The 24,382-nt window shown below is 36.7% G+C and overlaps 2 protein-coding genes across 5 annotated transcripts in view; one reads left to right on the forward strand and one right to left on the reverse strand.

Annotated features, from left to right (window-relative positions):
• LOC124615854 (pyruvate dehydrogenase phosphatase regulatory subunit, mitochondrial-like) overlaps positions 1 to 11,065 on the reverse strand; it is a 168,754-nt gene extending 157,689 nt beyond the window's left edge. For both annotated transcript variants that reach the window (XR_006979814.1, XM_047144013.1), the window contains exon 1: positions 10,810 to 11,065. The gene's annotated coding sequence lies outside the window, so the exon portion shown is untranslated. The remainder of the gene's footprint in view (positions 1 to 10,809) is intronic.
• Positions 11,066 to 11,306: 241 nt separating this feature from the next.
• Positions 11,307 to 24,382, forward strand: part of LOC124615507 (low-density lipoprotein receptor-related protein 3-like) — a 113,611-nt gene continuing 100,535 nt past the window's right edge. The window contains exons 1-2 of one of the 3 annotated variants that reach the window (XM_047143463.1): positions 11,307 to 11,655; positions 11,805 to 11,913. The gene's annotated coding sequence lies outside the window, so the exon portion shown is untranslated. The remainder of the gene's footprint in view (positions 11,656 to 11,804; positions 11,914 to 24,382) is intronic. The other 2 variants (XM_047143462.1, XM_047143461.1) reach the window with 2 other exon arrangements.

Raw genomic sequence — 24,382 nt, forward strand, 5'->3', positions numbered from 1 at the left:
CTCAGAAGAGTGTTCCTGGAGTCACTCTGTAGCAATTATGAATGTGTGGAGTGTCCAATTGTCATGCTGGAATTGCCCAAGTCCATCAGAATGCACAATGGATATGAATGGATGCAGGTGGTCAGACAGGATGCTTACATACATGTCATCTGTCAGAGTCATATCTAGACGTATCAGGGGTCCCATATCACTCCAATTGCACATGCCACACACCATTATAAAGCCTCTACCAGCTTGAATAGTCCCCTGCTGACATGCAGGGCCCATGGATTCACGAGGTTGTCTTCATACCCATACACATCCATCCACTCGATACAATTTGAAATGAGACTCGTCCGACCAGGCAACATGTTTCCAGCCATCTACAGTCCAATCTCAAAGTTGATGGGCCCAGCGAGGCATAAAGCTTTGTGTCGTATAGTCATCAAGGGTACACAAGTGGGCCTTCAGCTCTAAAAGCACATATCAATGATGTTTCATTGAATGGTTCGCACAATGACATCTGTAGATGCCCTAGCATTGAAATCTGCAGCAACTTGCAGAAGTGTTGCACATCTGTCATGTCGAACGATTCTCTTCAGTCATCGTTGGTCCCATTCTTGCAGTATATATTTCCAGCCACAGCGATGTTGGAGATTTGATGTTTTATCGGATACCTGATATTCATGATACACACATGAAATGGTCGTGCAGAAAAATTCCCACTTCATCATCTGAGATGCTGTGTCCCATCGCTCATGTGCCAACTATAATATCACATTCAAACTCACTTAATTCTTGATAACCAGCCATTGTAGGAGCAGTAACCGATCTAACAACTGCACCAGACACTCGTTGCCTTATACAGGCGTTGCTGACTGCAGTGCCATATTCTGCCTGTTTACATGTCTCTGTATTTGAATGCACATGTCTACACCAGTTTCTTTGGTGCTTCAGTGTGTTCTGTGTAATTTTCCAATCAACAAATAATAGCAGTGAAAACAGTAGTTAGTTAGTTCATGTTCCATAGATAATTCACATGATAAATGGTTATATTGTGAACAAGTCATTTCATATTCACATCACAAATTAATTTGTAACAATGGCTACATGTTGAAAATTTAGAAGATTTTTATTTTGTCTTTAAAAAACACACTGCTGTGAGTTAGTAAGTCCTATCTACCACCTTTTATACATTACAATTATAATAACTCTCCTGTGGAATAGGAGTAGTTCTTAACAAGTTATTAATAATAAACTTTTTCAGTTTGTTTTCAAATTTTACTTTGTTTCCTGTCTGATATTTTATATCACTGGGTAAGTGATCAAAGATTTTTGTTGTAGCATTGTGCATTCTTTTTTGTAATAATGCACATCATTGTTTCTTTTGAATTGCAATGGGTTATTTGCAACAAATTTCATGAGGAAATAAACATACTGTGAAGCAATAGTCAAAAAGCCCAGCTCCTTAAGCAGATGACTCCCAGATGATTGTGGGTGAGCACCACATATTATGTTTATAGCACATTTTGGGCAATGAAGACTCCATATAATATTACTGAGTGAAAATAGGAAGAATATGTCAACTTTTTGTTACCCAAGATTTGCAATGATTCTAAGCGCAAATGTGGCTGAACTAAGTTGCTATAGGAGTTCAAAATGTGTCTTTTTCCAGTTATTCTCATCAATATGGGCAACTAAAAATTTTGAAGTTACACTATGTCAAGAACAGAATATGTTGTGTCTGTTTAAAATTGAGTGTGTGACCATTCACAGAAACCTAGTCAACAATACTTTTGAGAACACAGTTTACCATTTCTTCTGTTGCTGTATGTATGTCTGGATTGATTACAATACTAGTGTCATTCACAAAAAGAACAAATTTTGCTCATTGTGTATTAGATGGTTAATTGTTTACATGTATGAGGAACAATGGTGGACCTAAGTTTGAGCCTTGTGATACCCCACACATGATTTCACTTCATTAAGAATAATCTCCCCTCATTACATTAGTTGATTTACTAAGTCCAGTTTTCCGTATTGTTAGATATGATGCTATCTGTTGGCTAGCTAATCATCAGTTCCACAAAACCTCAGTTAATGCAGGAGCATTCTGTGATTCACACAGTGAAATGCCTTAGATAGGTCACAGAAAATATCAACCGGTGCTATCTTGTTGTTTGATGTTTGTAAAATTTTGTGAGTGAATGTGTAAATGGTATTCCCAGTAGAGCGACTCTTCTGAAATTCAGACTGTGATTTACTGATACTATTCTGGAATACATTACTTTCTCAAAAATTGTGAAAAATTATATCAATATTGAAGCAAGTCAGTAGTTATTGATATATTTCCTATCAACTTCTTACAAATGGGTTTAATAATGTCATTTCAAGCTCTATAAAAAGTGCCTGAGTGAGTGATACATTACATATTTCTGATAAGACAGGACTTATTATATGAGAACAAATCTCTAGTACTCTGTTGGAAACACCATTAAACCCAGATGAGCCTTTATTTTTGAGTGAATATATATTTTCTTAATATCAGAGGAAGAAGTTGGTGATAAATTCACATGATTGAATTGCTTTTCAACACACTGTTGTGATTTTTCTCTTGAACTGTTCGTCACTGTATTTTCTACTACATGCATTCGTTCGGTAAGTCACATCATCTGTGTTTTTAGATATAAAAATATTAGCTGTTATAAACATGTATATTTACACTGCCCCACTGCATATAAAGAGCAACTTACCAGATTACCAGCGTAGAAGAGATGTACACTCTCATGGAACCGGAAATAGTAGCCATCTTGACATACCTTACTACAGGTTATCCAAGGCACTGGACAGCTACGAAGGGGTGGGTATGAAGATGTTTAACAAACTACCACTAGAATGAGTAGAAGCTCCATCTGATTTATTTAACGACAAATTATTCAGCTGATCAGCTGCAAATCCTTACTACTCACTTCAGGAATTTTATGACTATAAAATATCATAGTGGTACCGGTTTGGAGAGTGCAGCATAATTTCTTTAACTGAGTAATTTATGATGCAATGTTTTCCTATTATTTCATTTTAAATATTGTACTTTATGAAAACCAACAGTGACATACTGATCTTCAACCCATGTATACATGCTGTATAACTTGTATACAGAGGGGTCCAAAAAAAAATGTGTCCACTGTTTAAAAGTCCATAACTTGCAAGCTAATTGCCGGAGTTGTCTCATTTTTGGTGTAAGTGTAACTAAAAGTCCAACTTAAAGATATCACTGTAGGTGTTCGAAATGGTCACCATTAACATCCACACACAAACGATGCTGCCGAACTGCAGCATGAACTACTGACTGCAAGGTGTTCAGTTGGATATTTGCTTATGAATGTACGATGGATTCTCGAAGTTCATCGAATGTGCATGGCTTTTGTCGATAAACGACGTCCTTTAGTGTTCCCCACAGGTAAAAGTCCAGAGGAGTTAGGTCTGGGGAATGTGGTGGATACTCCACAGCACCTCTACGGCCTATCCATCTTCCTGGTAGATTTTCATCGAGATACGCCATAACACAATTTTGGTAGTGGGGTGAGGCACCATCTTGTTGAAAGTAAATTCTTCCGTCTCCATACAAGTCTCAGATGGCAGGTAAAATGGATGTCTGAAGTTACACGTAACCGGTAGCTGTGCCGTCAAAGAAGAATGGCCCAATCAAGCCCTGGTAAGACAACCCACACCACACATTTACTCCTGGCAAATTCACAGCTTTGTCTACATGGACGTTCAGATTTTCGGTGGCCCAGTAGATGCAATTGTGGCGATTTACTGTACCGCTGAGTTTGAACTGTACCTCATCAGACCACACAATCATCTCAGCAAACTCTTCATCATTGCGCACCATGTTAGTAAACCACTAACGAACTACTGACTGCAACGTGTTCAGTTGGATATTTGCACATGAATGTACGACGGATTCTCGAAGTTCATCGAATGTGCATGGCTTTTGTCAATAAACGACATCCTTTAGTGTTCCCCACAGGTAAAAATCCAGAGGAGTTAGATCTGGGGAACATGATGGATACTCCACACCACCTCTACAGCTTCAAATTTGTCTGGAATGCAACGAATCGTTAAACGTGTCAGTGGCTCTGTTTGATACTCATTTCGCCATAGCCATTGAACCTCATTAATGTTTTCGTATTTAAAATACCACTTCAAAACTGACTTCCTTTCATCGAATGTAAGCCTCGCGCCAGCCATTTTTACTCGAGTAACTAGGTGCAACTAAGAACAAAACACTTACTATCTGGCGACTGTCATATGACAAAACAAAACAATGCAACACAACACCTTTGTGGCGATTGCTGGAACTGCAAACTATTACACTACCAAAGATGAGATAACTCCGTCAATTAGTTTGCCAGTTATGGACTTTTAAACAGTAGATGCATTTTTTTTGGACCCCTCTGTATATGTAACTTGACTTTGTCAATTGTTGTAATAGCTAAATGACAATAAAATTTCATTCGATTCAGTTCAATACACTCATAAAAGACTGTTGTGACTGGCAAGCTTTCGGAACCAGTGGCTCCTTCTTCAGAGATAAGGGTTGAAAGGGAAGAAAAAAGGGTGAAGGAAAAGGACTGGAGAGGTCTAGGAAAAGGATTTCCCAAAATCCTGGTGAGGTCTAGGAAAAGGATTTCCCAACATCTACCCCTTTTCCTAAACCTCTATAGTCCTTTTCCTTCACTCTTCTTAATTCCCCTTCAACCCTTCTGCTTGATTAAGTAGCCACTGGCTCCAAAAAGGTTGCCAATCACAACAGTCTTTTATGTGTGTGTTTTGCCGCTGCTCGGTGAGTAGATTTTTTATCTATCTAATTAAATAATTGAATAGGGAAACATTCCACGTGGGAAAAATATATCTAAAAACAAAGATGATGTGACTTACCAAACGAAAGTGCTGGCACGTCGATAGACACACAAACAAACACAAACATACACACAAAATTCAAGCTTCCGCAACAAACTGTTGCCTCATCAGGAAAGAGGGAAGGAGAGGGAAAGACGGAAGGATGTGGGTTTCAAGGGAGAGGGTATATGTGTGGATGGATATGTGTGTGTGTGCGAGTGTATACCCGTCCTTTTTTCCCCCTAAGGTAAGTCTTTCCGCTCCCAGGATTGGAATGACTCCTTACCCTCTCCCTTAAAACCCACATCCTTCCGTCTTTCCCTCTCCTTCCCTCTTTCCTGATGAGGCAACAGTTTGTTGCGAAAGCTTGAATTTTGTGTGTATGTTTGTGTTTGTTTGTGTGTCTATCGACGTGCCAGCGATTTCGTTTGGTAAGTCACATCATCTTTGTTTTTAGATATAATTAAATAATTTTATGCTCACTTAAGGAACTCTGAGTTGCAATACAGATAGCTCTACTTTTATATACTGTAGGGTATTAGTGGAAGTAAATGTTTGTATACGGTTATATAACATACTACTTGATGTATATATTAATTATACATATGGCATGATATCACTGTTATAAATGAACAAAAAAGTATGATGTCCAAGACTGAAAACTTAATATGGACAAATAAAGATTATTATTATTATTATTATTATTATTATTATTGGATTAAAGAAGTGTCCGATTCCACCAGTCTGCTTTGACCCACGACATCATCAGTATGGCGGAAAGTGCTATTCTAAGCGTCTCCAATATGGCGCCTATGACATCACTACACACACATGCCAACAAACAAGAAAATAAATATAAATAAGACAACAACATCTCCCTCCAAAAATACAATCAAACTAATGGGTCAACAACGGGAAATTGGGGGTTTCAGGGTGGGGACATGCTAAATACAAAAGTAAACAAAACACAATCCCAAAACTCATTGGGCAGGGGGGTGGGGGGGAATTACAACATTCCATAAACGAACAAAAATCCACAGGAATCGGACACTTCTCTTGTTCTACACAGGTAAATCACAGCTGATGCTACCAACACCTACAACTAAAACTACAAAAATTGGAATCGGTCATTTCCCTTGACCTATATAGGTCAACCACAACTATTGATCCCAAAAAACCAACCAACACACACACACACACACACACACACACACACACACACACACACACACACACACTCTGCTACCGCCACATATACCCATCCCTGGCCCGAGGCGACGGCACTGGTCAACCTCACGTTCTCTTGACAAATGCTACACTTCACAATCTCAGTGATCAGTCCAAATAACTGATAACTGGAGGAATTTTATAATGGACAGCATATCCCCCCCCCCCCCCCATCTCCGACTGCAACATAGCACTGTTATATTTCATCATCATATCCATACCTAACAACAGAAGCCACACAATAAATAAATGTCTCGCAGCACCACAAACAGCAAACCAATAACACCTAATGAAATGCCAGACACATAAACAAACGAAGTTAACTGATAACTCACTGAAAAGACTTCCAAAGCTTACACGCTAAACCACAAATTCACACATCCAACACCAAGGCTCAAATGGACCCAATACAATACATTACAAAAATGGTTCAAATGGCTCTGAGCACTGTGGGACTTAACATCTGAGGTCATCAGTCCCCTCCTAGAACTTAGAACTACTTAAACCTAACTAACCTAAGGACAACACACACATCCATGCCCAAGGCAGGATTCGAACCTGCGACTGTAGCGGTCGCGCGGCTCCAGACTGAAGCGCCTAGAACCGCTCGGCCACTCTGGCCGGTCAACACATTACACTCAGCACATATACACACATCGCCAGAGGGCACCATCAAACACAACAAGACAACATCTACAAACACAACCAATTCATAAACTCCATGCCGTAATGACGTCACACACCACAACACCCTTACGCCACGGGTCAAAGCAGACGGGTGGAATTGGACGCTTCCATTGACCCATTATCATCATCATCATCAAGATACTGACTGATAAAAGACAAGCATCTCCCAAAAATTTAACTAGTATTCAGGCTGATTTCCTAGGCAGTCTACTGGATGTCACAAATTTTTATTGTTATTTCTAAATTTTTCCACTTAAATTTTTGCCTGCAATGTTCCAGCATAATTCATTAAGGTGTACTTGCAAGTATGATCGTTGTCTCAGCACAGGTTGTTTGTTCCCTTAAAATGAATTGTCTGATAAACCCAAAGGACTTCTGAACAGCTAGTGAGGCGCATGGGAGGAAAGTCGTGTTGGCTGCAGGATGCTACTTGCTCCTGCCTCCATCTCGACATGACATGCACCCTCTTCTCTCTCTCCTGATTGTTCAGACTTTGTTGTGATGTTAGAACAACATCCTTTCATGACCAGCTCAACTGGCTGATGGTCTGCCATTCTGACTCGGGTGTGCCCAATTGTATTCCACAATCAAGAAAACACATAATATTGCTTGAATGAATTCCCTTATTTCAGAAGTAACTCTATCAGATGTCCACACGCTCATTCATCCTCACCAGAACCGACCTGCGGTTGTACAATGCTTTATTAATGATAAGTTATCACTATTCTACATCCATCCTCAGCAAACCCTTTTGAGGTGCATGGCAATGGGAAAAAAGCACCACACACATAACAACAATTATGTATGGTTTTATTTCTTCTGTTTAATTATTGCTGTACTTTTGTTAATGTGTTCGAAGGCTCACACACATGTGGAAGAAATTTTGATACTAAAATGATTACAGTGTGATTTCATATCATATGTTAGGCAGAGAAACAAATCAGTTATGGAATGGCACACAGTATTCTCAAGTATGTTGTTTCTTGTCAAATTGAATTTCATTGGTACTTATCATTTAGTAAATTGAAATGAATAAGCTAAAACTGTGTTCACCATTCAAACAGAAACCATTTGTGATAAGTTTCCAAATACTCTTAGTTCAAATCCTACCAAGCAGCCAACTGCAGTTATTACAAAACCAGAAGACAGACATTTAGGCAAGGTGGAGTGTTAAGAGGGGGAACTAGTACACAATTAGTGGACACCTATCCCAAGACTGTGTCTGTTGACAATAGTACCATGCATAAATGGGTATGATATGTGATATGTTTTATACTGCTTACAACGAATACCCATTCTGTACTCGAGAATAATCACATGATCGAAACTAGCCAATATAACTGTATAAAGTTGGCTATTTACTTAACATAACAGCCTGGTGGCAACACTGTCATTAAACAAGTGGAACTAACACATAAGAAAATTAAATGACAGATTTTTATCTACATCTACATACTTAGTCCGTAATCCATTGAATGATATATAGTGGAGAGTACTTGGCAGCCCTCTAGTCGTTTCATTTCCTGTTTCATTCACAAATGGAGGGAGAGGAAAATAACTGCCTTTATGCCTATGCCCAAGTCCTAATCTCTCTTACTGTATCCTTACAATTCTTTAGTGAAATGAGTGTGGGTGGTGGTAGAATTGTTCTGCAGTCTGTCAGTCTGCAAAAAATCGACAGAACAGCAGAAGTGACAGAAAAATATCCATGAACAGATACAAGACAAAATGAAAAGTTTCATGTCCAGTCAATAAGGACATCAGCCTATAAAACCTCCACAGTAAACAGCGCTATACAAATTTACAATAGGCTTCCGTATAAAATAAAAGACATATCATCATTCTTACTCTTTTGTAAAACCATATGGGCATTCTTATTGGATCATTGCTTCCATTCAGTAGCAGTATTTCTAGACCATTTAAGATATAAAATACTTGAAACAAGACAGTGCAGCTACTGCAAGAATCTTTGTGGATAAATCTAAAATTCATGTATCTGCTGAAATAATTACTGTGTTCTTAATGACAAGACAACTGTATGGATGAACTTCAACCATGTACAGAACAAAAATAGGACCAATGTACAATTCACATTATCGAATAGCCAAATTTAGCAAAAGAATCACATAAAACTTTTAGGATTATGGGTGGATCAGCATCAAAGATGGGAAAAACATGTAGAAATGCTTAACAAAAAATTAAGCAAGTACTGTTACATATTAAGAGTGCTTAAAGATAGCTGCAATACCGAACAGTGTTAAGTGCTTATTACGCATACATGCATATTCTACTGAAGTATGGAATAGTGTTCCGGGGAAATACCTCTTTTGCAGAGCAGTCTTTTAAGCTCGAAAAGAAAACTTTAAGTTTAATAAGTGATGTTGCTTACAGATCACCATGTAGAGGTATCTTTAAGGAATTCAAAATCATGACTTTACAATCTATATTTATATTTGAAAGCATATGCTTCATTAAAAACCATGAATAATGAGATCCACCACTATCAAACAAGGAACAGGGATGACTATCATAGGGATGTGCACAGAAAATCAATGTATCAGGAAACGCTGTTTACAAACCTAAAATTCTGTGCAGTGCATTGTCAGATAGCATCAGAAAAACACCACACACTAATATATTCAAAAAAGAACTAACAAATCTATTAAGAAACAACAGCTTCTACAGCAATAACAAATACCTGGAATTTTGCTCAAATCTGTAAGTCTACTTCATAACTCTCTAAACAAAAATTCATAATTATCAACCATTCTTAGATAAAACCGAACTCCTTTCATCCATGTATGTATAAAATTATGCGCCTAGCTTTTGTGCTGTATGTTACTATGTCTAGTTAACTAAAGTACTGGTAGGCCTACTTACTAGTTTCAGTAAAATCAAGCAAAGGGTTTCTCAAGCTTTTGTTCTATCTGTATGTACGTAAGCAGAATAATGTTTTTGTTATAAAGATGTTTTAATACCAATGATACGATTTTGTACACGATGTAAATATGTAATATTTTATACTGTTCTGTACTTTGTCAAGCCCAATATCATGAATGTGGTAATTTGGTGCTAAATAAATAAAGTAAATAAATAAATCTTTTATACATAGTACTTAATGCTATCTGTGCTTGTCATTAGAAGATCATTGTGTAATATATAATCATTCATCTAAAATAGTAACTGCTGGCTATCAACACAACCCACTCACAAAAATGATAAAATACATAATCTGAATGTATTTCTTATTTTATCTGTACAGTTTGTTACTGGCTAGCTGATTTTGGTATTTTGAGTTCCCATTTCAGAAACAACCCTGCTCAGCAGAGAATATTCAACAGAACCCCACAAGGAATCAATTTCTTTTTGTGGCAATACTGGGGCAGTGTTCTGCATACCTTACAAGCTAAACAGGAAAGAAATAGTATATATCAAATTGATATACATAGTTTTCCCTTAGTTTCAGGAGACCAATATATCCAAATCTTAGTTATAAAGGCAAAGTACATTCTGCTGAAGGGCAAAACATATCCTTCTGAACCAGTGAGAAATCAAAAATAAAACATCAGTTGTGCCACAGTAGCCTACCCATAAATCATGCCCTATAAATAACTTTCTGTCCATACAGTATATTAGTACATTAAACAACATCTCGAACTATACAGATTTCTTGTTATAAACCATCTCCTGTGCCTCACATACCCATTAAAGTGTATATGCATCCTCTGTTACACTGTTTCATTCATAACGTAACCCCTCTTGCATAATAGAATTTACACCTACTTTATTTCTCCCCTCGATCCAGAAGCTAGTGTGAAAGAGATGAATGAAAAACAAATCTTAACACTGGCTTTGAGGGCTGATTAGGCCTGTATTTAGGTAGGTCCACTTGCCAAAAACAAGCTATTCAATTGCATTACTACAGATGGCTACACTAATGCGTAATCGAATTTCTTTATAAAGCACCAACAATGCGAATACAACATTCTGCGTTCCTGTAATTAGTGTTACCTGAAGACAATTTTTTTCTGGGTATTTTGCATGTGATAAGTAAAATACCAGCAGGAAGTCTGGAGAATAACAGTAGTACTTCAAACAAGTGAGTCTTATTGTCATTCTTCCCAATGGTATATTCGGGATTTCCGGGTTTAGTATCAACTGTTCAACTTTTTTCTCCGCATTTTGTGCAGAAAAACGTGAACAACATATGTACTGCACTATGTTGTACACCGCGCAGTCTCAGAATCAGCTGTTCGCCATTTGCAAACTTTACGTAAAGTTTGTTTATAAATAAAGCAAAGCATTCTCGTATCGAAAGTATTTTGGTGAAGTCAACTTTTAATCTGTCATAATTTCTATGGGATGAAAATCTTCTCAAAGTTTTTGAAATGACAAATGCGTCTATTTGCAAACGCTGAAATATTTTTACGACAGTTAGCAGACAGTCATCTTCAATCTTATTGCTTTTTTTTCTGAAGCGCATTTCATAGTTCATAATAAGACTAAAGAGAACCAAAATTCTTGATTGATTTTTCTATCCTCGTCAGGAAAGTATTAAGAAGAGGGCATGAAAGGAATACCGTCTCGTATCTCACTGTAAAAAATACGTAGTTTAGTGACGTTTATTATGTTGGTAAAGTTTGTTGGTAGCACTACTTATTGCTGAGTGCAGGAAGTAAAGTAAATGTAGAAAAAAATGATTGTAAGGTGAAGCACTGTGAAAAATATCTCAAAATAATTATAAGGAAAAGCGGCAAATTTGACAAGTTACTACTACGTTTTAATGTTGTGGCGAAAACACGCCGCTTTGTGTTTTTGCGAATTAGTCATGAACTTGTCGATCTGACATTAAACTTGGTAAATTTCCTTCAATCTGCATTTATCGATGGGATTTTTGTGGCTTTCGAGAGAGTTGTATAATTATTTGAGTATGCATAGATAGTCTGTTTAAAATACCCATTATTATTATTGTGTTACTGCAACACGACAATGTTAATTGCTTTCAGTGCACTGTGCTGTGTGCGCGACTCGATGTGATGCCAGTGTTATTTACTGTACAGCGCCGAACACCAGTGACATCATGTTAACAATCAGAAGAAACATAATCTGATACAGGTGCGATACTTTGTAGAGCTTTGGTAATGCATGTGTGTATTGTTGTTAGTTTTTGTTACTGTAATCAGTTTATAATTTTTGCCCTAAATTAAACATTATTTATCCGTTGTTTTTATGCACAGAATTGTGGAAAGGTATATTTGAACAGTAGAAAATATTGTAATGTTTACAAAACAAAGCTATTCACAGTATGCATTATGATCCTGTTAATCCTTGGTGAATTCTTAGCAGCTAGAGCACAGTATGACATGAGATATTTGGTGGAAGTGCGATGATTCAGTTTATATGTAAAAGTTACGATCAGTATAAAATAAATGATAAAAAGACAAGCGCTGTGAATGCAAACGAGAACTTCGTTGCTGTGGGGAGGCTCTCCGGAATTTCATTAGTGGAAAAACATGAAAAGGAATAGTAAAAAAGATTCTGCAGACAGCTTTACTATATGCATTCTAATTTGTTACTCCACACGAGGTATGCTGGGAGCAAAGGAATAGACAAAATCCCTTATGGTTGTTTGTAGCATCCAGAGTATGGACATAAAGTTAAGACTATGTGTACTACTACTTTCTCCTGAATTTAACTATTTAGTAATGTAAATGTATTGCAGGCTTCATCTGTTACAGTCAGAATAATTAATTCCTTACAGTTCTCCTGTGATATCACTAGACCACCATAGCTGTGGTCTCTTACTCCTGTGCCATGGTGTTCTGTCTCAACATGTAATTGTCTCTCACCCCATATTCTGCCTTGCTACACTGTGTTTATTGTAAATTGGGCAATTGTTAGAGGGGGTGGCGTGGAGTGGCAGAAGCAAGCTCGGGTCCCATGGAAACCGGCACAGGATGAGATGCCATGCAAGGGCAACAAGCCATGCTTGCGTTCCACAGTGCAGGCATTTTAATCTGTGTTGCATACTTCTGCAAAACCGGAAGTCACACCCAGAGATACAAATGCTTCAAATGTTGTTCACAAACAAAACTGGAAAAGTTGACATGCTTTAATAAACATTGTAACTGCAACAGTTATGTACACTTCTCACAAGGAAAGGGAAAAGTATAAAGGAGAGTGAAGTACAACACAGTAACACATGAAAACAAGGCATCTTCACACACTACTGTCAATTAGCTAACACTGACTGCATCCAAAACAAATGACTACCTGCTGAAGCTTCAGATTTCTACCAATTCAGGATGGAGCTGATCAGCTAGCTCACGGTTAACATACTGCCCAATTTTGAGTAATTGTTGTCATTTGCCAGATCACAACAATTGCTATGGCAAATTTAAGGATTTTTGTATTATGTTTTGCCCGAAAGACCAATTTCTGACAAGCTAACTCCCCAAATTTTTCAAGCATTAAATAATAAAATAGTTCTAGTTTGTATTTTCGGCAATCTATGTAAAGCATTAACTGAGAGAATCACAGTATCCTAGATAAGTTCAAGTTTTATGGGGTTGATGGTATAGCCAACAAATGGATGATGTCATATCTAGCCAAAGGAATGCCGGAAGTTGTACGTAGTAATTCTGTCAATATAGTTCGGGGGTGTAATTCTGATTGGGTAGAAATCACATATGAGGTTACCCAAAGCTCAGTGTTAGGTATGCTGTTGTTCCTTGCAGGTGACATTAGTGTTGTAATCACTCCAATTATACATACAGAATCAGAAGAAATGGTAAACAATGTTCTTAAAAGTATCATTGACTGGCTTTCTGCAAAGGTTTCACCCTCAGTTTTAAAAAGGCACAACATATTAAGTTTCGTACATGTACCAATGGTAAGTGTAACATGTGGTGAGGAAATAATAAATAGGGTAGAAACTTCAAATTTTTAGGAGTCCATATTGATGAGAATTTAAACTGGAAAAATGCACATTTTGAAACTCCTAAAACAACTTAGTTCACCCACATTTGCACATAGGATTATTACAATCCCTAGGCAGAGACAGATCAGTAAGTCGACATATTTTCATTGAATAATGTTGTATGGAATAATGTTCGTGGGTAATCATCTTTAAGAAAGAAAGTCTTCCTTGCTGAAAAAGGTGCTGTAAGAATAATTTACGTTGCTCACCCACAATCATTTTGTATACATCTGTTTAAGGAGTTGGGCATTCTGACTAAAACTTGACAGTATGTTTATTCCCTCATGAAGTTTTTTTTGTAAAATAATCCACAACAGTACAAAAGGAACAATGATGTACATAATTGTTATACTAGAAAGAAAAATGACATTCATTACTCCACATTTAGCATGATAAGGGTTGCTTAATGCTGTAACAAAAAATTTTATCACTTACCCAGTGATATAAAATGTCTGACAGACAGCAAAGTAAGATTTGAAAACAAACTGAAAAACTTGTTCCCTAACATATATAGATTTGATACTTACCCAAACCCCTAAAAGGGGTGTGCATTGACTGCTTGGCCTTTGCCGATGACCTGGCCATTTTTGCTAACAACATAGAGTCAGCAGTCAACAAGATCAATAGGCTGTCAGAAATTGCTGAAAAAGTTGGACTCCAGATCTCTATTCAAAAGACAAAATATATGACGAACATCTGTGATGGCCCTTAATGGATGATCACCAATCTGTGAAAAATCGGACAAGTTAAGAATTTCAGGTATCTCGGTGAAGTCATCCAGGAGAATGGTTAGAAGAAGAAACAATTAATGTCAGGATGAGGAAGTTAGACCAGGCATACCAACTGACAAAGAATACCTATAGCAAAAAGTCAATGAGTGTAGGGGCCAAGTTCTGACATTATAATACAGTTGTAAAACCTGAGGGCTTATATGCGTGGGATATTAAGGAAAATACTAGGTAATAGATGGGTTGATGGACAATGGTGAATGAGAACAAATGAGGACTTGTATAGCAAGACAGAACCTGTAACTGCATCCATTAAGAAGAGATGATTGTTATTTTACGGTTATCTCATGAGGATGGACAGTGACAGACCAACAAAAAGAATATGGAGTTTCATCCAATCTAAGAAAACAAGCATACAGTGTGCTAATCCCTGTTCTGCACTCATACGCAGCACACAGCGCCTGGTAAATGCGGCGCTTGGGGACCACAGCATAGCTACAACACCTGCGGATGGGTTTATAACAGTCCGAAACCGGTCGTGTGAAAATAAAGTAATTTGCAACTGAAGCGGTATTTTCAACCTCTGCTAAGAAAACAAGGCCGAGATGGTATGAAGAATGTGAAAAAGATCTTAGCCAGATTGGTATCTCATAGAGAGAAATTCCTGACAGGAACAAATTTAGAAGACTGGTGAACAACTACCAAGGTTTTAAAATGGCATCAACGTTCAAAAGATGGAGAGGACCATTTTGATGCAAATTGTGGAAAAAAATTAAAAATGCTGTATCTCTGGAAAAGTTCTAAATTTTTTTGAAAGATGCTTTATGATTACAAAGAAATCCTCCATTTCGACTTATCTGTCAAAGCTCTTTTACTATAGCATTCTGACCTTTTTTATAATCTATGGATTTTTTTTAAATGTCAGTTCATAAAATTTTGATTTTTGTTTTTCTGTTGATTAGTATGATATAGTTCTCCATTCCCTGAAAAAGAGAGCTTCCACTTTTAGATTGAACAGGTTTTATAAACAATTGAATTTTTTTCCATACATAAAACCTTGCGCATTGCTAGCAAAGCATGTGCTGAGTCATGTCCTGTGTCATCAGTTATAGCTGCAACACTTGTGGTCTTGTTTTGAAAATATGTCACTCCTGTAAAATTGAAACCTGACCATTACTCTAATGATACCCTTGTACTTCTTATGGGAGAATTACAGACCACTTCTCAGCAAAATAACAGTGAACCACTAAACTTAGTTCTTCAGCCTGTACACACCCTTTCATTTCTGCAGTGTGTTGTTGCAATTTCTTCAGATGCTGGTGAGTTACTGCTTTCACTAACCATTTACCAAATTCATCAATGAAACTGTCAAAGGCGAAAGTTTTCTTAATTAGTTTATTTCCCTCCTACGTCGCATATGTAATTTCTGCAGAGTTATCTGCTACATCTTCCAGGCCAAGTGTCTGTAAATATAGTCCACCCTTTTAAGGGCAGTCACCACAGTCCTGAAACAAATAAGTCTCTCACTTTAAGTCACAGACTACTAATGACTTAACACACCCAACCAAGGTGTCATATGTCACGTCTCCAGTAAGTTCTTCAAAGTTACCATACAAAGTTCAAAATTCACGCAGTACACACATAAACAGACATCTCTAGATTTGATCTTCCAATATGTGAAGTTGTGTAGTTGCTCTTATAAATTGCAAAAGTTTCTTTAATACTGCAAGTTGTTTACCTCTTCACTTCCACAACTTTGTGACCTTCAACTGTTACAGTTATAGTGTCTTTTCAGTTGACATTCTGGCGAGAACAGTCCCATTTATCTTCCAGATAAAATGACTGAACTATTTCAACGCGTGTTGCTTCTACAGGATGACTATAATAGGGATCTGGTCTTCCAAAGACTCCTTTTACAGACCTCAAATTTCTTGATTTGTCTACCACGTGGTTCAATATTGTTTTCTTTGGAAATCTCTCTGGAATAATAGTTGAAACTTCCACCATTTCACTGTCGGATGCACAATACTCAACAGCTGTATTGATGTTTATGAAAAATTCCTGGCTAGAGGTGCAAGAGTGCTTTGATCCATTTTATTCTGAAGTTGGAATTTCTACTTTGAAGAGTGTGGTCAGTTTTGCTGTAGTGTATTCATCCATATTTTTAGTAATTTATCTGTGCTTTCTTGATGCATGGAGCTTATGACTCGACTTCACTAACCACTGTTTCTTAACAGGACTAAAACCTACTTCTGTAGTTGACTGATTCAGGGTATTTAATTCTTCCTCTATTGATGCAAGATCTGCATCATTTGCACCATTAGGGGCTTCACCTTGTTCAGATACTATCAATGTTGTTATTCTGTCAAAACATGTAGAACACAAAAAGTCGACAGGAAACATCTTCACTTTGAAACAGAGGATTCAAATGAGAACACTTATTCCTAACCTGAGCAAAGTCTGATTTTTTGTTTGTCTTATATATCACTCTTTTATGGCTATGCAAATAGTGAGCACACTTCACTCTCCTGTGGCCCCAGTCAGAAGACATTTCAAACAGTCCTTTTCACAAAATACACTGCAACTGTGTCAACTGGAAAATTCCTTACGAAAACACAGAACTCACTGGATGGTCTCAGATTTCTTAGAAGCCTCTTCAGTAAACAAATTAGCACTGACCAACTACAAAACAGAAACCTACAACGAACAACCATGACAAACAAACTGACAAGACCACTGAAAACACATGCGAAGTTGTAGTGTTCCCATTCTCTGACCATGACTCTGTATCTCTAAATTATGCAAGTAAAATTCCCCTCAATAGGAGCAATGCAAACAGACCTGTCCCAACAGTTGTGATTACCAGACCCATAACTGAGGATAAAATTAACACATTTCGTAATTCCCTTGCTGACAGATCCTGGTTTGGCCATTGTAGTGTCAATGGACATTACGCGTCAAGTAATGACCTGCCAGCCAAAATAATATTTGATAGATTTTTTAATGCATTCTTGACCCTATTTAACCATAGTATTCCCATAAAGAAAATCAAAATAATGGACAGCAGCCACAAATCCAGATCTCAAAACAGACAAAATATATGGTACACTAAACAGCTGACAGATCTAAAGAAACAAGTTTTGTTACTGTACAACATATACAATAGTATGAAGTCTGACTGTGCCAAATCAGCCTATGTGGAATGCAGGAATGAATACAAAAAAGCCATCCTGCAAGCCAAAAAAACCTAAAATGCCAACAGCGTACATAATTCCACCAATAAATGCAAAACCGCTTGGAAAGTAATTAACAGTGCTGCCAGAGATACTAAAAAAGACAAACACTCAATGAGTTTTTTATTAATTCAGTGAAAGAAATAGGAGACACAATTATCAAACCAGACATTAGTCCATCAGAGTTACTCTCCCAAAATTGGGGTAGACAGTCACTAAATACAAGCATGGTAACCTTCTCCGAAGTATCGCCTAGATATGTACAAGGGGTCATAAAACAACTGAAATCATCTGATAGCTTAGATATGTATGGCATATCATGCAACCTGCTAAAAAAAGTGTGTGACCACATTCTCCACCCCTTAACCCATTGCATAAACAAGTGCTTACTTGAGGGATATTTTCCTGATGAGTTGAAACTGTCTAGGATCGTCCCAGTATACAAAAAGGGAGATAAAGACTCTCCATCTAGCTACAGGCCTGTTTCAATAGTACCCGCTTTCTCCAAGGTAATAGAATGCATCATGTACCAACAATTATCATCTCACTTTGAGAATCTAGGAATAATTAATGATACACAATACGGGTTTAGGAAGAATCTGTCGACCATTGATGCAATCAACACGGTAGTCAGTTACATCCTCAAAGTTTTTGAGAACAAAGGCTTTGCTCAGGTCTCATTCTGTGACCTAAGCAAGGCCTTCGACTGTGTTGAGCACATGCCACTACTAGAGAAACTAGAATTCTACGGCATCAAAGAAAACAGTCTCAGACTATTAAAAGCTTTTCTCAACGACCGTAAACAGGTAGTTTGTGTTGGTAAGGAAATGTCAAACATAGAAAATATTAAAGTAGGTGTGCCTCAGGGATCTGTACTGGGGCCCTTCCTGTTTCTGATAATGATCAATGACCTCCCCTCATTTATTAGATCCACCACTGTATTGTATGCAGATGATATGACTTTTCTCCATAGCAGTAACAGTCTTAATGATCTTAAAACCTGTGCTGAAAATACACTCACTCATGCAGCATATTGGTTCAGAGCAAATGGTTTCCTGCTAAATGAAAATAAAACTCAGCAGATAATCTTCACCCTAAGAGACAAGCCACTATCTGATGACCCTAGTTCTGTTAAATTCCTGGGAGTTTATTTAGACGAAAAGTTATCCTGGGGCCAACATGTAAACTATATTAGTAGTAAACTATCTAGAGTAATTTATTTATTAACACAACTCAGAAATTGTGTACCTGAAACATACATCAGATCATCTTATTTTGCATTTTTCCAGAGTATAATATCCTATGGCATTATCTTGTGGGGTAACTGTAGTCATATACATGACATCCTATTATTGCAGAAGAAAGCCGTTAGGATAATTACAAATTCTTCACATAAGGCTCACTGCAAACCCTTATTTACTAAACAAAAAATTATGGCTTTAATAAACCTCTATATATACAATGTCTTAATCTTTACGAAGAAGAACCTACAAGATGTGAAACGTAGAGAAAATGTACATTGTTACAACACAAGAAGCATCAAACACATATACACGCCTTACCACAGACTATCAAAATCAATAAATAGCTATGAAGTCACAGGGCACAAGCTATTTAATAAGCTGCCACATGCCATACAGGATCTTCCTGAACATACATTCAAAGAAAGAATGCATGAATGAATGGTTTATTGCCCACCCGTTCTATGATATCAATGAATTCTTCAACTGTAAAATGCAGTAATCCAACAGATGACCCACTGTACATTTATTGTAATATAAGCTAAAATATTTCAGTAGTCAGTACCTTATCACACTGTATTATAAATTGTAACTTCATTTGACGTTGTCAATTGCTGTAATGGCCTAAAGACAATAAAATCTTTATTATTATTATTATTATTATTATTATTATTATTATTCTTATAACAAAGTGAAAGAAAAATCTGCAACAATGAAAGTGAAAAGAAATAACTGCAACAATGAAACTGATAAGAAATAACGTAACAAAGACAATAGAAATAAACATTGTAACAAAAAAATTATTAAGAAACAACTTCAGTGAAGACATACATTACCCTTGAAAGTTAAAAAATGATTTTTTTAAAATAAAGCCTGTCCAACTTAAAAGTGGAAGGTCTCCTTTACAGAGAATATACATGGCACTAATCAACAGAAAAAATTTAACTTTTCTGGATTGGCATTTTTGAAAGAAAAAAAATTCTGTAAATTATAAAAAAAATTCAAAAGGTGACAGTAAAAGAACTTTGACAGGTATGTCCAAATGGAGGATACCATTGTAATGATAAAGCAATTATCATTCAAATAAACAAAAAAAAAACTCTTAACAAAATAGCTAGAACTGTTACAGAGATACAGCGTTTTAAAAATTTTCCAAAATTCGCATCTTCAAAATGGTGTTTGCAGTGTTATCTTTGGAGGCCTGTATCTTTGGGCAGGAATTTTTTTGGAGAAAACAAAAAAAAAACATGTTTCTTACTTACTCCTGAATTTAAATATATGCTAAATTTAATAACATCTGAGACTATGAAGGTAACCCCCCTGCCTGATGCAGTGTTATGTTTGGAGGCCTGTATCTTTGGGCAGGAATTTTTTTGGAGAAAACAAAAAAAATACATGTTTCTTACTTACTCCTGAATTTTAACAGATGCTGCATTCATTAACATCCGAGACTATGAAGGTAACCCCCCTGTCTGAAGTGGTTCGGATTATAACCTATGAAAATTACATGGAATGAGCTCTGAAAAAATGTAAGGTTACCTGGTATATAATGACACAAGAATCCACGTCTACCTGAACTAAAGACGTCCTCATTGAACCAGAAGAGCTTAATAAATGCTTTACTACTGTAGTACAGGAATGAAGGTCTAAATTAACCAATCACACACACCAGAATGTGATATTCTTGCTGATCAGCTTCACAGAAGACATGAATTCTGTTGCAATCTTGCCACACCCATAGCTATAGTAAACGCTGTTTTTTAGTATTTTGTGACTAGAAAAGCATGAACTTTTGCTGACTGTGTAACTACACAATAAAAGGGACAGTACACTAATTTGCAACCCTTATTTTTATTATGAATAATTGCCTTGAATTTGGAGTTTTCCCAGACCAGCTCAAAATTTCAAAAGTTGTTCCTACATACAAAAGGGGGAAAAGCATCTCCCTGAGAACTACAGGCCAATGTCTATTGTTACAATCTTTTCCAATGTATTTGAAGCAATTTTTCACATGTAGCTTAGTAATTACTTTGAAAAATGCAACCTTCTTTGTAGCAGATAGCATGGCTTTCAACAAGGAAAAAGTATCACTTCTGCAGTCCTTGAAATTGTTAATCGGACACTAACTGCATTTGAAAATAAGATTGTGATCTCTCTTGAGCTATGCAATTTGAGTATGGCTTTTGACTGTATCCCCTATGACATCGTACTAACCAAATTGCGGTATTATGAATAAATAATATAGCATTATAAGTAATTAATTCTTATCTAAATAACAGGAGGCAATTTGCATCAATTCAAAATAAGTTTTCTTCCCTGAAGAAAATCACATCTGGTGTGCCTCAGGGCTATGTCCTTGGATTGTTCTTCTTCATTGTTGCAATTAACATTTTGCCACGTTATGTTGGGCTTCATTCAGTTTTCTGCATTAGTAACCAAAGATTGAGATAGGATAAGGTTAAGCCAGGTATCACAGGACAAACTCTCCTCAACACTAAACTAGTTCACATCTAATAAACTACTGTGTAACCCAGAGAAAACTCAACATCAGCTACTGGGACTAGCTAAACCCATAGAAGCAAAATGTGTAGAACTACCTGGAATAAATATTGATTCTAAACTAAACTGGAAACCCTTTTTAATTTTCATTTTCATCTACTTCTTCGTCCCTTTCTAGAATACTGCCTGCAAGCTCATTTCTGTCATTTATATTTATTCCACCGTTAACTTTCCTTTCTTTTCATAGTACTACGTTGCCATCTGAGTTATTCATACAGCTGCTTCTGTTTACTCTGCTGGTCTCCTGATTTTCCTATCATTGGAAGCTATCTATTCCCTAATTGTGCATGCTTCGTCTACACCCTAGCATTTCTCACCTAGCAATTCCCGCTTTGCCATTTTGCACTTTTTAGAAATATGTAGGGCAATTTCATCCCAAATCATACAGGTCAAGGGAGAATGCCTCGCATCACTATTTCAGAGTTTGCTGGGGAAAAAAAGTTGAAGTTCCGTGATACCTCTCCAAAACTACAATATTTTGATTTTCTGATGGTTTGTTAAAATGCTACAGACCTCTCTGCATGAGAGTATTTGTGGAAATGTTGTAACAAAAGGGAAAATTGAAAAATCATCATAAAGAAACCAAAAGTGATAGAGACCTGAATTTATTTTCAATAAATACCTTATTCCCAATACTATGAGGCATGATTAATACATACACATTTCTGCAAGTTTCAAAATTATGTTTTGAAATTATAAATAGCCACAAGATGTTAACTGTCTTGGGAAATGGTAAAGTGGAAGAACTGCAAAAAGTCAGCTATGACATTAATTCATTAAATTCTTAAATTGTCAAAATATTTGTACATAAAGATGAAATAATCTGAAATTTTTTGTTATTTAGAAATTATTTTCTCCAAAACCCCCATCCTAAATGTTCTAAAAATTTCATGGCACATTAGTTGGTCATTGTACTTAGGAAATGTACAATCAGAGTGGGCAATACTTGTCTGTACAAAATGAAATTTTTTAGGTTGACCTACCTCAACTCTCAAGTGTCATGGACACTTGAATATTTAAATTGATCACTGATTGGAAGTAAATGTCATGCAAAACTGGTATTTCTAAATCAAAATAATTATTTTATAATAATATCAATGAGTAGGAAGACAATTCATAATTTCGTTCAAAAGCATTTTATAACAAAAATTAGATATTCTATATAACATTTATACCCATTTTTCTTTTATGACATTATTCACAATTCACAAATTATTATTGTCTTTTGTCATGATTTTACTTCTTCAAGACTTCCCATGAATTAAAATTGCCTGCAGTGTAAAAATCCATACTGCACTGTTGAAAAGAGTGGTTTTTTTCTCTTTTTTTTCATAAAAAAAAAATCGCCAAGCTGAATTTTCACACGGGCAAGGATAATCCAACAAGAGTGGTACTTGGGTAATGGGAACTGCACACTGATCTTTTGATGATGACCATTTGAAAGCATTAGCAGAACCTTGAGGTGTCATAAAGGAGATGGTTATATCTTGCAGCTCATGAGACACTTATTATCTGTCCTGTCCACCACTGATTGTCACACAAGCACAAAATCAAGTGGCTCACTACAAAATCTTCTAATGTATAGTGCGGTCTCTGCATTTCACACACAGTAACAGGCTGCATTTTGTGGAGAACAGTAATCGCAATGTATGTGGCATTCCAGGTTGCAACCCAGTAGTGACTTGATTGAATTCCTACCACAGGCTTCATAGCAGACCACTCTTCTTTTTTTCCTTTTAAATGGAATGCCCTTAATGTACTTTCATTTGGAATTAAGAGTTTCATGCTAGATACTAAAACATGTGTGTTTGTGTACAAATCCAGTAGCACCTCTTATATCATCAATAGCTTCATGCTGGAATTTAAATCTTGTTGCAAGATGTTTCCAGAGACCTACCCCATCACATGCACTTTTTCCATGACCTGTTGTTGAAAATACCTTTTTTTCCCCTTAATTCCTGTGCTACAATGTTGACCAAGCCCATAAAACTGAAAGCGGTTTTTAAACTGAGATGCTGCACCATCAGTCACATAAACATGTTTATGGAATGCATGGCCTCTAGATTCTACATCATCAGTTATCATGCTGACAGCATAGCATGCAAGTGCACTGTCATGAATGACATCATCACTGACAATAGCAAAACAGTGTTATGTTACAAGAAAGTGAGCAACACTCGTCGCTATTGATATCTGTGATGTGTGCCAGTGATTAACTTTGAATTTCATTCTGCAAAGCAACAGGTCAGTTCCCAGCAAAGTCGAAATGAAGAACTGATGTGTCATTACTCTGGGATGTGGCTGATTTTACTTCTTCCATAGCCTGTCTCTGAATCCTCCGGATATGATTGTGAGCTGTTCTTTTCATCACCCAACACCTAACCTTTGTAACAAACTGTCAGTATCCTGAAGGTGTAATGCTTCAACAGTCATCATTTCAGCACCAGGACACATTTCACACTCCTGCAACCAACATTTACCTTGCAGCTCTTGTCATATGCATAAAAGCACCATGTCCATCTCTGTATACTTCTTGCCTGTGACACTGCTTATGGCAAAACAAACAAATTTCAAATTAGTGCCATTTTGGTCGTAAGGAGTAGAATTTTGTGAGACCAATTTTTAATTTCGGGTTCTCCTTTTTCATTAGGAGATTGGTTCCCTTATTGATCTTGTCATATATCTTTGTACCTTTTTAACTTTTTCACCATTTTCACTAACTGATAACGTCAGCCTGGTTAGGACATCGCCTGCTGCAATCTTTGTCATCACTTACTTAATACTCCAGAGCAACAGTAAGGTTATCATCTTGCAACAAATTCATACAGCAAGAATCTGGGCATG

Source organism: Schistocerca americana, chromosome 5 (genome assembly GCF_021461395.2).
Source record: "Schistocerca americana isolate TAMUIC-IGC-003095 chromosome 5, iqSchAmer2.1, whole genome shotgun sequence".
NCBI lineage: Eukaryota > Metazoa > Arthropoda > Insecta > Orthoptera > Acrididae > Schistocerca > Schistocerca americana.